At 32.5% G+C, this 12789-nt stretch overlaps 1 long non-coding RNA gene across 1 annotated transcript; it reads right to left on the bottom strand.

Moving 5' to 3' along the window:
- Positions 1 to 3900: 3900 nt before the first annotated feature.
- Positions 3901 to 6537, bottom strand: LOC127835463 (uncharacterized). The gene is made up of 3 exons (XR_008028540.1): positions 6396 to 6537; positions 5548 to 5663; positions 3901 to 5291 (listed from the first exon to the last, which is right to left on the bottom strand). It is a non-coding gene; the product is annotated as an uncharacterized LOC127835463 (long non-coding RNA).
- Positions 6538 to 12789: the final 6252 nt, after the last annotated feature.

Below are 12789 nucleotides of genomic sequence, written 5' to 3'. Positions count from 1 at the left end.
TCTGCCCAAATTGGTACTGAGTTCTCTTATAAATATTTCCGGACCAATTTTAGTTAAAATCACAAACTTTATTCCGACTATAGATTTAGCATTACCTTTAAAAATGACATTTAAATAAGACATATTATGAACGAAATAATAAATGTTTAGAAAAAAATCTGCATCGATCTTGAATCTTATAAAAAAAGTAATAGGTATCTCCGGAATTAGTTGTTATACAACAATCTTACACAAAGGCAGACATCTGATTTTCAATAAAATCGTGTATCTCGGAAACAAATCTGTCAAAGTTTCGCTAATGATATCCCCGGTACTATTAACGCTAAAAATCACAATGTTTACTTCAGACTTTAAATGCTGATATATCCTTTAAAGTTGTAGTCAAATAAATTAAAAAAAGAATTAATTTGGTTTTAAGCAAAGGCATTACTGAAAGGAGTACTTACAACACACAGCTATTTGGCCTTTAAAGGGATCTTTTCACGTTTTGGTAAATTGATAAAATTGAAAAAAAATTGTTTTAGATTCGCAAGTCTTCGTTTTCGTTATGATATTTGTGACGGAACAGTAATACTGAACATTTACCATGGTCTAATATAGCCATTATATGCATCTTTTGACGATTTAAAAACCTGAAAATTATAAAGCGTTGCAACGCGAAACGATTGAATAATTTGGAGAGTTCTGTTGTTGTCGTTTAATTTTGTGAATCTACAAAGATTGCTTATATAAACTGTAAAATACGTCTCCCATACATATTTGGCAGGATGGCCGAGCGGTCTAATTGTTTTTTACTTCAGAACTCCGGGGGTCACTGGTTCGAGCCCTGCTGCGGGCTACTTTTTTTCCTTTTTGTAATTTTATTCTTGATGTTTTACTGGAGCTTTTAAGATCCAATGTTTACATTTATCAATATAGAGCATTTAATGACAAACTTCAAAACATGCCAAATCTGTGAAAAGGCCCCTTTAACATGTTGTCACTGAATATTGTTGTAGAGGCACATACGCTAGAAATCTAACTTTTATTTTTTATTCATTAACCACAACTTTAGAGAACAATTTTTAAAAGTATTTGAGATAATCTACCGAATAACGCATATCGCTAGCGAAAACCTGACGCCAACGACACAGAAAACACAGATTGACAGGTTACCCTTGAACTAGTATTTGTAAGTAGCGTGTGATTTATGTTTTTTGCAGAAAAGAATTCGTTGACATTGGTCTCTAAAATGTTTTATACAGGTTGATGCAATTACGCACTAGTGTTTGATTTGAATATTGACTCTGAAATATGCTGCATAATAACATAGTCAATTTATAAACCGATCATTTATTACTTTCATTCATACCGCTGCAGGCCAAGATTGCTGTCTTTAGCCTTATATAAAGGCCGTTATGCATTGCACTAATTAATAACATTATTGTAAAGCTTACTGTGTCCCAATAGATTATTTACGATGTGTAAGCTAGAGAAATAATGGTGCTCAGTACGATAAAGTCGTTGTACGTCTTCTTACACTTTGTGCTACAGGGTTTGTGTGACCAGGAAGAGCATGTTTTGAATCTAGAAATCTAGAATTAATCCTGAAATGTGTGGTTTGTCGTCATTACAACGCTAATTAGTAGATGGAACATAGCGTTATCATCGATTTCCTACTAATGTGCCATTCGTTTTAATGATTATTACCGATACTGTAGAGGCCTCCATTGTTTAATTATAAGACGAAGTTCGTTTATTGCCCCTTTAAGCATATAAATTTAAAACCATAAAATGAAACTTACACAATAATTAAAGTTTATTTAAAATGTATCCATGTATACACTTTCACATAATTGTGCTAATTGTAATGTTAATATGAGCAAATATAATGTTGATATGGCCATTATTGCACCCGCTGTAACATTCATAAAATGCAAACAAAGTAAACGTAACTAACTAACAAATGAAACATATAGGATATTTGGTTTATTTGGTGGAATATCGATTTTAATTCACAAGTGATAATAGAAAATCATATTTCCACGAGTGGCGCGACCAGGAGTGAACACATATTTTATTATATGCCAAACGAATCCAACAAATTGTATGTGTGTTTTATGCTTACAAATAATTATTTCTGTATTTAAACTGGATAAATTCGCAAAACTAATGATGTCATGACTTAAATAAACAACGTCATTTCAAAGTAAAACAGTAAACATTATTGATAATTGTCACTGTTAATTTCACTGTTTGAAACAGTGAATTATCAGTTTTATTCACTGATATTTGTCCATAAACCAACGGAAAGCATAAAATAAGCTGTTGAAATTCTCGTATGTACTCAATTTTCTTTTATACCTAATGATAAAATATGACATTTCTGCAGTGAAATAACAGCAGTGAAAATAAACAAATTGTTATTTTCACCGATAAAAATAGCACATTTTCGGAATTCCTTTTTCTATTTTTAGATTATCATATTTAGACGTACTTCCCTTGTTTATATCCTTGTTTATATTTTTTCTATGATCACGAGTAAAATAAAATCGATATTCCACCCACGGTGCCTATACCACGTGACTTTTTAAGATCTGTGTGGGGAGTAAAATATCAACAAGAGCGCGACGAAGGTAAACTTTTTTAGGATAACTTTTTTAATATTTCACCATTTTCAATGGGATAAAGTGGAGAGCCCGCTCATTCATGAGAGTTTTCAATAGGTATCATGATTTTATAAAACAAATAAATATTGTTTCAGTAAAGTGCAACCACGCGTTTGAACGGTTAAAAAAGGGAGGATCAGTGTGGGGACATTATTTTATTTTGACACAGAAACATCACCTCTGGTGAAATAAAGCAATAAACTTTATGGGCGGAGCTTACACTATATCATTTTGCATTCTTTTTCAGGTTTCTTTCATATATTTATGAAAACAAAATCAAGAAAAATATTCTTACAGTCATATGATCTGTGTGGTATACGTGTTTAGAAGGATCTGTGTGGTATCCGTGTTTCCACAATTTACGTCTAAATTGAGATAATAACGACAACATATATATTTTTTTAATTAATTTCAATTATTTCAATACAACAATTACTACTACTACTATTCCTACTTCTACTACTACTATTACTACTGCTTCTACTAATTTTAAATAATAATAACAGATCTACTACTACTACTATTACTACTTCTTCTTCTACTACTACTACTACTACTACTACTACTACTTCTACTACTACTACTACTACTACTACTACTACTACTACTTCGACCTTTGTAGTATTAGTAGTAGTAGTAGTAGCAGTAGTAGTAGTAGTAGTAGTAGTAGTAGTAGTAGTAGTAGTAGTAGTAGTAGTAGAAGAAGAAGTAGTAATAGTAGTAGTAGTAGATCTGTTATTATTATTTAAAATTAGTAATTTCCAATGTATGCAAATATATAAAAGAAGCTCTAGTTGTAAGAAATACAATCCTAAACAATACTGTTGAATAGATTTCACCATCCCTCGTTAGAACTTATGTGTTCTTACCATATATTATGTTTATTTGTATTGATTTTATGTTATATAATGTTATGTTATTATTCGCATTCACGTGACAGAATATGATGCGTATTTTTAGTATTAAGACGATGTACTATTGTATAAGTCTGAATAAACTATGACTATACAGAAGGGGACACTAGGAGTAAGGTTGGAGCGGGCGAGACGAAATGATAGCAAACTCAATAAGAATGGGGATGGACGAACACAATTGAAATTTTAAATCGGACACAAATTCTGCAATAAAAATTGTGTCCAATATTACACAGGTTGACAAAAAGCAAAGTAATATATTTAAAAACCAAATGTGAAATAAAAACTGATAAAACAGAATCCACCAGACGTATTGGTTTGTCGTGGATTTCAAAGTGCCTTGCATCATTGTGAAGAAACTTTAAATGACTAAAAATTGTTACATTTTCGAACATGTAACCGGTATGATTTACTAAAAACAAAATAATGATCATAGTAGAAACATACATATATGGGTGTGTTTGTGTGTGCTATTTTCATAAATTATATGGAATTCATATTGTTGCATTAGTTTATTACATAGTATAGATATTGACAATCATTCGCCATGTGTTTGGTGATAATGTCATGTTATAAAGCATGTCGTTGTATTCAGTGTAACAGTGTATGCTTAATTTTAGCATTAATTATTTTGAAGAGAATATAAAAAGTAAATGAAGAACTATTATATTAAATGATTATGTATGTACGATTCTCCTCTTGTGTTGTGGTGGGATGCAGCTGTGAAGAATGTAATGACGTATTTCGAATTAAGGAGTATTGTATTGTAAACACAACCTCATTGCATACATTGTTTACTGTCAATTACCACGGCCTAGAATAAGTATAAGCAGGCAGTTAATTAGGTAAAGCAATCGTGAAAATCACTTCTACTAGAAACCCTGGCTGCTTATGATTATCGAACTAGCTCGTGACAGCGGTATTTAAAATTGAAATCAACGAACAAATATCGCAAAACTTTAATCAAGTTATAATTAAAAAAGAATCACAGATTCGATAATACAAATCACAGATGCGATATATTAATGAATAACGTAAATCCAAATTATTGCACAATTATTTGAGAATGATTTCAAAAGAAACACACAAACGAACTAAACGAAACATACAAACTAATCAAATTCGGATAACTTAAGAATCATTTTGAAAAGTAACGTTAACATAAATCAACAAATAAAACAAGGCTATTTCAAGCAATATGGTCCCCTACCGGTGAAACTCCACCATTGTCAGAATTTTTTATATTTGTTGCCATAGCAACCAGACTTTTTGACATAGGAACAAAATGAAATGAGGTGCATAATCTCCATATTGCCATGTTTCAAGTTTCATGAAAAAATATGAAGAACTTTTCACCGTTAGGGGACAATGACGTAAAACGATAATCAAGTTACACAGACAAGCTGTAAACTATTATGATTTTTAATCAGTATTCACGGATTTATGTAAAGTCCTCACGTGTCGAGAAAGGTTTGTTTTGCGTTTGTACGGTTTGAAACACTCCTCACAACTGTAACACTTGTCAGGCATGTGGGTCTTGTCGTGCTCTTTGAGGTCATTCTCACTGGTAACTGCCAACCCACACTGGTAACATTTCACCAATCCCTCTTGTTTGCACTTTTCTCTCGAGCCACGAGTAGGCACTTGTACGCAAAGCTCCTGCCGCACTGTACACAAACGTGACATTTGGGTCCTTCGTTCTTTAACGCCTTCTAAGATTGTAGGCATCCTGAGAAAAAAACTATTTTATTCACGTGACATTTCAATGCGTAAACACGCTATTTCAAAAATGTTAATAACAGAAGACATGCGATTTGTTATTTTTAAATTACCAACGATTTGACGATAATTGAGATATTTCAAAATATATGATAACCTGAGAGATGAGATATATTGTATATTTGTGTTGTTTCAAGAAAATCCGTTCATCTGTTTGTAAGTATAACTGTATGATAATGTAACTGTTTTAAGGTATTTAATCTTACCTGAAATGCTTTCCTACGGCAGTAATAGTGTCCAGAGTTAGCGTGTCTCCTAATGTGGCGCAATAATCCAGCTCTGGTCTTCAACATTTTTCCGCGTTCGGAGCATTGAGCCATATCTTAAAGCAAATATAATATTTAAAATAATATACAATACATTACTTCACATGACAGCAGTGTAGGCGCCAAAATAAAAATGGAACATAATACAATAACATAAAGTGTACACTTATTTAAGGTAAGCATGGAATTGTCATCGATTTAAGATGCCCCAGCGTAAGATTTTAATATTATCATGGGGATTGTATAGCATGCCTGTATATCATAATTATGTATTAGTTCAACAAGCGGTGCAAGCGTAGTGTATAGCCATTATGTGTTTTACATGCTAGCGCATTTAAAAATCCAGTTTCAAAAACATTATTGACAAGCATTTTTTAAACAACTAAATAGAACTGAAAAACTTAAAAACAGTATACCACACAAATCCTTCTAAAAACGTTTACCACACAGATAATATTACTGTAAGAATATTTTTCTTGAATTTTGTTTCGTAAATATATAACAGAAACCTGAAAATGAATGCACAATTATATAGTGTAAGCTCCGCCCATAAAATTTATGTCTTAATTTCACCAGAGGTGATGTTTCTGTGTCAAATAAAATAATGTCCCCACACTGACCCTACCTTTTTCTAACCGTTCAAACGCGCGGTTGCACTTTACTTAAAAAAATCTCATTTGTTTTATAAAATCATGATACCTATAGAAAGCTCTCATGAATGAGCGGGCTCTCCACTTTATCCCATTAAAAATGGTGCATATTACAAAAGTAATCCTTAAAAATCTTACCTTTGTCATGCTTTTGTTAATCCCCACACAGATCTTAAAAAGTCACGTGGTATAGGCACCGTGCCACCGATCGCAACAAATTTTCTTTTAATGTTATGCTCTTTTTACCGTTTATTTGAATTGTAAAAGAGTTTAACTGAAGAATTTTCCTGGAATAATGACGTCATTTCGTCAACAAAATGATGTCATTTCGTCAACAAAATGAGGTCATTTCAATGTATTGAGGCACGCCACGGGAGAGAGGTTCAATTTTTAGCGAACGGGAAATTATAATTAATTATTTTCGTGAAAAAGGGGCATAAAAGAAACAGAAAATGTGTTCATGTCAGTGTAAGATCGTTTGCTATTTCACTCGTGATCATAGAAAAATAATATTTTCACTCTTGGCTGCGCCACTCGTGAAAATATATTTTCTATGATCACTCGTGAAATAACAAACGATCTTACACTGACATAAGCAAATATCCTCTATGTCATTTATTAAGGGGACGTGTACGGAATTCAATCTGTAATTGCATTTTTATGCTGTATTCCACTTACAATCTGTTCATCCGATTTGTTCAGAAAAAAACGTACAATAATTAAATTACCTGTAGGAAATATAGCAATTACACGTGCCTTAATAGCCCAAACTTGATTTGCTAACTGACGCAACTGTCCACGACTATTTAATAGAATAACAAAACTCATATTGAATTGGCATTATTTATGTCCCGATTACAACCTTCTCTAAAAAAAAAAAACTTCCTCAGTAATAAAGCACACAAATCAAATTAAATCATTTTACTTCTAAATTATCCTAACCATATGTTGTTTGGTGTGTTGGTTAAAAATGAAGCACCATATGTGTTATGTTTTGGAGACATCACGAAACATCTAAAATAGATATCATCATTGTTTTTTTAACAAATTATTGACCTCTTAGCAACATTATTACACTTTTAAAAGCAATGACAAATAAAAATTCAATTATAGTACAAGAAAAATACTCGAATCTTAAAAATATACACACCAGAGCGTCAGAAAAATTTGTGTTATATACAAATTTGAAAATTACTACACACACATTGCAGAAAATATTTCTTAAAATTCGCTTGAATATGCGATTTATGCTAGGAACCCGATTATGGTTTCTTTGAAGCAGTCAGAAACATAGCACGAACATGGGGATATCGAATTTTAAAGTTGGAGCTGATAGTGTAAGAAAGGAAGCCATACTTTGTGTTTGAACGGATGACAAGTGAAAATTACTGCTTAAATATCCCACGCCGTCTTTATTGACACAAACATATACTTAATTACAGCTCGAGTGTTTGCATTTCGATCATCTGATGCCGAATCAGTTCGTGATGGCCATATATACATATTGATAAATATTTGCATACACTGTGAACACACTATTTAACTAGCATCTGATAAAAAACCGGACTATTTTGCTTTCATTTGTTCAACTTGTCTTTGTATTCTGTTTTTTTTTTATACTAGTTTTTTTCAAACAATTAAAATATGCCAAAGCTGATTAGTATTTTATCGAGAAATAACAATATGTGTTTGCTTGGGGTTTCTGTATTATTGTACATACTTTAAAAACTCTTTTCCAGTGCAAACTTATGAAAGATCATACATCGAAACGTATTTATTGCAAACCATGTATTTATACATATTAAAATATACTTAAAAGCATACACCTTCAAATGTATCAACACAGTACGGAATAAACGATGGTGCCAAAAGCAATGATCTTGCAGACTAGTTGCTAATATGGACAAACGTGGATAAAAGTTTATGATGACAGGACCGTCCCACTATCCTCTTAAGCAGACGTTGCTTTTTGCATAAAGATATAATTCAAGACGATTTGTCAAGGATTTGTGTCCCATAGAATATCACGTTTATGATTCACAGCTGCTCAAAGATGATACATCACACGGACCAGGAATTATAACCATATGTCAGCACATAGCCAGCCAATCCGCATCATTCTGCGCAAAGAATTGTATAATATAGTCCTTCCTCGTACTATAAAGTTACAGGGTTATACGGTAAAATAACAAAAAATAATTTACACACGCATTGCATGGCATATATTTTTCTGTACAAAATACTAAAATAATGTGAAACTTCGCCTGCAGAATCGTGAATTTCAATTACAACTTTATTAAGCTTCAGTTATTAGTGCTGATGTTGTCTACGCTGTTCTGATATATGTAGAATTAAATCATTTAACTTCAATATCATTATTTATGTTAAGGCGCCTAACCAAGTGTACGGTCATGCAAAGCACTAGTTTTTAGCCTTTCGTTATTAAACAGCACATTTTTACATTTCGTATTGAAATAAGGCCAACGATTTATTTTGTATTACATGTAGTAACTGCATGCTCAAAAGAAAAGTTCATTCAATAAGAATTAAAAAAACTACTTCGCTACTCAGATAAAATCATATTAGAAATGCAGTCAGCAAAAAACGAATGTTTATAACCACTCAGAAAACCTATTTTCATTCCAGGCTGCTTTTGCTTGATTTGTACAATCCTGCATCGAAAGTCCGTTTATACAATTACCACCAGCGTATTCGACAGATAATTTGACTAATCACATACAAATGCCTCTGGACTGAAGCCACTTGGCTTGACCAGAATTATTCAAGAGAACAAAATCATATCATGCGCATCTAAGTGAAAAAAAGACGAAATATTTGCTATGAAAAACGTCTTTTTCGTCATTTCGATAAGTTTTTGATCCATCTACTGTAATGTCGGCAAACATTTGGCTCTCCCCACATAACCATGCACGAATTTATTGTCTTGAAAGCTGTGTAAAATTCATATCTTATGTACGCCTTAAAAATGCAAAGAAAACAATCGCTCTAAAAGAAACAGCCCTGTGTTAATGTTACTACTTATTATTAAAACTTAGTTGTTATTTTATTTCTATGTTTGATAGGAAATGAGGTATGGCCACTACTTTCTTATAGTTTTATTTGTGACGCGCATTTATCAAAACTTGTTATTGTCAGATGGCTTAAATTTAAAAGCATATTAATCAGCATGGGCACTTTTGCATTTCACTGTTTTGTTCATTGTTGCTTACTAACTAATTGGAATTTTCAGACAGCGGGACATAAGGGTATCCGTATCATTCGGACACTGTTTAATTATCGTATGTGTGTGGGTGTGATTACACCTCATGTTTATGTAATTTCTTGTATAACCGCCGTGTCAATTAAGGTTTTTAAAGAAGACAAAACTGCATGTTTATTGCAGTATTTTACGCTCGGGCTTCCCTGCAACGATACATAAACAATTAATTGCATACATTTTTTGTTTAGCGTGTTATATTGTAAATTGATAAGGAACCAGTTGGGAAGTTAACTGCGGGTATACATATTGGACGTTACTATCCGGATTCGGTCGTTTAATCCATATTAATGAGCTTTTCGTTAGAAATTACATCGGCATTACTCCCAGACAGAAGCAATAATATAACCGAGTGTTATTATCGCAACGGTTCATAGCAACATCGAAGCCTGCCTTTAAATTGTTTTAAGAGGCCTCTTAGAATGGTGCAAGTTTTCTGCACCGCGCCTAATTCTTTTGCCAGAATAGAGGCTTCTCGACGCAGACTTTATATCAGGCGATTAAAAGCACCATTAACGATATTATCTTATAAATGTTAAATTTTCTGCATATGGTATACAAATACCACGTGCTTTCATGTATGGCTTTCTAACGCAGTAATCTCCCATGATGCAAAACAAACTAGGAGAGAAACTTTAGTACAATACTTTTGTTAAATTGAATGTATTGCGAATTATCGCTGTGCACAGCATTTTAAAAATAAGTAAATAAGTTAAAACAAATAAAACAGTAACTCAAATATACAGCAGATACAAATGGCTAAATGTGTAAAGATGCTGGTGATGTGAAAAAAAATGTGTTAGGAATTTAAAGTGGACAGAACAGTCTTAACAGCTCTCAAGTGCAATGACAATACAAGGAAGTACTAGAAGTATACATAATTGTTCAACGTGGGGAAAAAATCCGAGACCACCATACGATAAGGCCGTTAAAAGACAGTTATCCCAAGACGTAAGTGGCATACCAATAAAGACATAATCTCATTTAATATTGAGTCTAATTATTGAATAAAATCGGTACAGTTAGGTGATGAAACTTTCCTGAACCTGTGCACCAAATATCCCTGGTCGAATAGTATTGTTCTTAGATGGGGTTGAGCCCTGTGGGAGGACCATCCGTGACAGATCTTTATTATTCGTTATGGAAAAAAAAACAGAACGAAATACGATATGAGACTCAGTTGCCATGGATTGAATTGCGTTGGAACCGCGATTAGAATAAATTCTTAAGCGTTTATATACATTATCAATTTGAATGCCCTCAAGTAAAATCACAACATTTGGAACGTGGTGTTATTTACTTCATAGCCCCATATCAAACACAAATTGTATGTACTGAGTTTTACAAGAGTCAATGTCTTTTTTAATATTGGTAGGCCAAATTAATTGGTCTTTGTTAGTATAAACAAATAAATAGATATAAGTGTACAATCGATTAACAGGGAATGCTTTTTCAATAAAGAAGTATGTTTCCTCTAATAATAAATGCATACAGAAATTTACGCATATTTTTAAACCAATGGCATTTATTGAGTAAATATGAAAACATAACTCGATTTATTACATAAAACCAATGTTCCAGCTCTTTTTCGTTTAAGATTAAAATGGACAACTTCCGATTTAGTTCGTTCAGGGTACGAACAATGTATGCACTACTTATAAAAGATGCATAATGAATTAATTCAACACACGTTGTACAATTAGTGGAATTTACCAATTGCTTTCAATCGCTTGCAAATCATCCGAAAGCATGTTTTGAAATCGAGAGAACAGTTACATCAGCGAAACACCGAATATTCATATTCAAAAATAAGGCTGCAGTGCAGCAATTCGTAACATTTACCGATTTCTCATAGTGCTATTATATGAAAAATGTGGCAACACAATAAAAGTTGCAGATTTCTGTATTGAATCATCACGGAATTATACCTTTACATATCGATTTCTAAAATATTTGCGCCGGTTTCAAGAGAAGGCTGATTAATTTATGTGAACATAACCGATGATTTACGAGGCTTAATATGGTTTTAGAGACAAGTATGTTGTATACAAAGTGGGCTAATATGAAAATAAATTAAATAATAACCCATTCGAGAAAAAATTGTGTGTTATGCAAAATAGACGCTGAAGACGAAATATAAAAAAACAAACAATTAATTATGTTCGTCAAATCCTACAAATATAGGATAGTATATATCATAGAATATTTTGGCCTACACTATTGTTTTATCATGATTGATCTAATAAATACTTGCAAAATTCGCCATATTGCGAAAATTGCGAATTTAATGCCCGTTTATCGTAAATATATACCCATGTGAGTTAAATTATTTGTTGTCAACTGTAATGATAAAACTGAATAAGTGCCCGTGCTGACACCATCAAAACCGCACGTTGTTAAGATATACCAGTTCTGGTAAGTTTTTGTTAAGAGAATAAAATAAAACAAAAACCTTAGCCGTATCTCTGTCAATGACATCCATGTAATGTTCATGTAATTTTCCCAAAATAATCAATTTATCCCAGCCATTGTCTTTATATTACACAATCCAACACAACTACTTTTGTAAATACAAGTAACTATAGTATTCCCATCGATCTTCTCTTTCGACATCAGACTCATCCTTTGTTTCGCGAATGTAGTCGGACATACACGACTTTACGATGTTATGCATCTTGTCGCATACTTCATTATTCCAAGATGGCTGAATAAGAAAAATAATCAATATTCACAACAAAATACGCCAAATAACACTCGAATTAACTACGGACATAATACCATTAGTAGCGATTAATGAAATGCGGGTTTCCATCCACGATGAAGAATACGTTTAGACGCAAACAGCAAATATTCATTAGGCATTTACACAGTGCAGATAGGTCACGGAAACAAGCGTTCAGTCTGCTTGCAAAGAAAAAACACTTTTTTTTCTAAATTTTCGTTCGAAAATGGAATAAAACATGGTGTTATTAATATGTAAATGAATGCTGCTTGATATTCTTCCAGTTCTTTAAGTGAAAAGGAAGATATGGAAAGGTAAACGTATTAAATATATTAATTAAACCCATGCATAATTATAGTTGTTAACATTTTAATCGAAACTGCACCTATGGCTATGTCGTCCTTGCTAAAACACTACTTTAAATTTACGGTTTCTTGTTGATATTTGTTTATTATAAAATAGTTTCGGTAATTTAAAGCGATCTACACTACATATTGGAAATTCATGTTGGTCGTTTGTTTAATTTTTGTATC

The sequence above is a fragment of the Dreissena polymorpha genome, chromosome 6 (assembly GCF_020536995.1).
Source record: "Dreissena polymorpha isolate Duluth1 chromosome 6, UMN_Dpol_1.0, whole genome shotgun sequence".
Taxonomy (NCBI): Eukaryota; Metazoa; Mollusca; class Bivalvia; order Myida; family Dreissenidae; genus Dreissena; species Dreissena polymorpha.
Note: the sequence above shows the minus strand (reverse complement) of the source record. Positions and strands in the feature narration are given on the sequence as shown.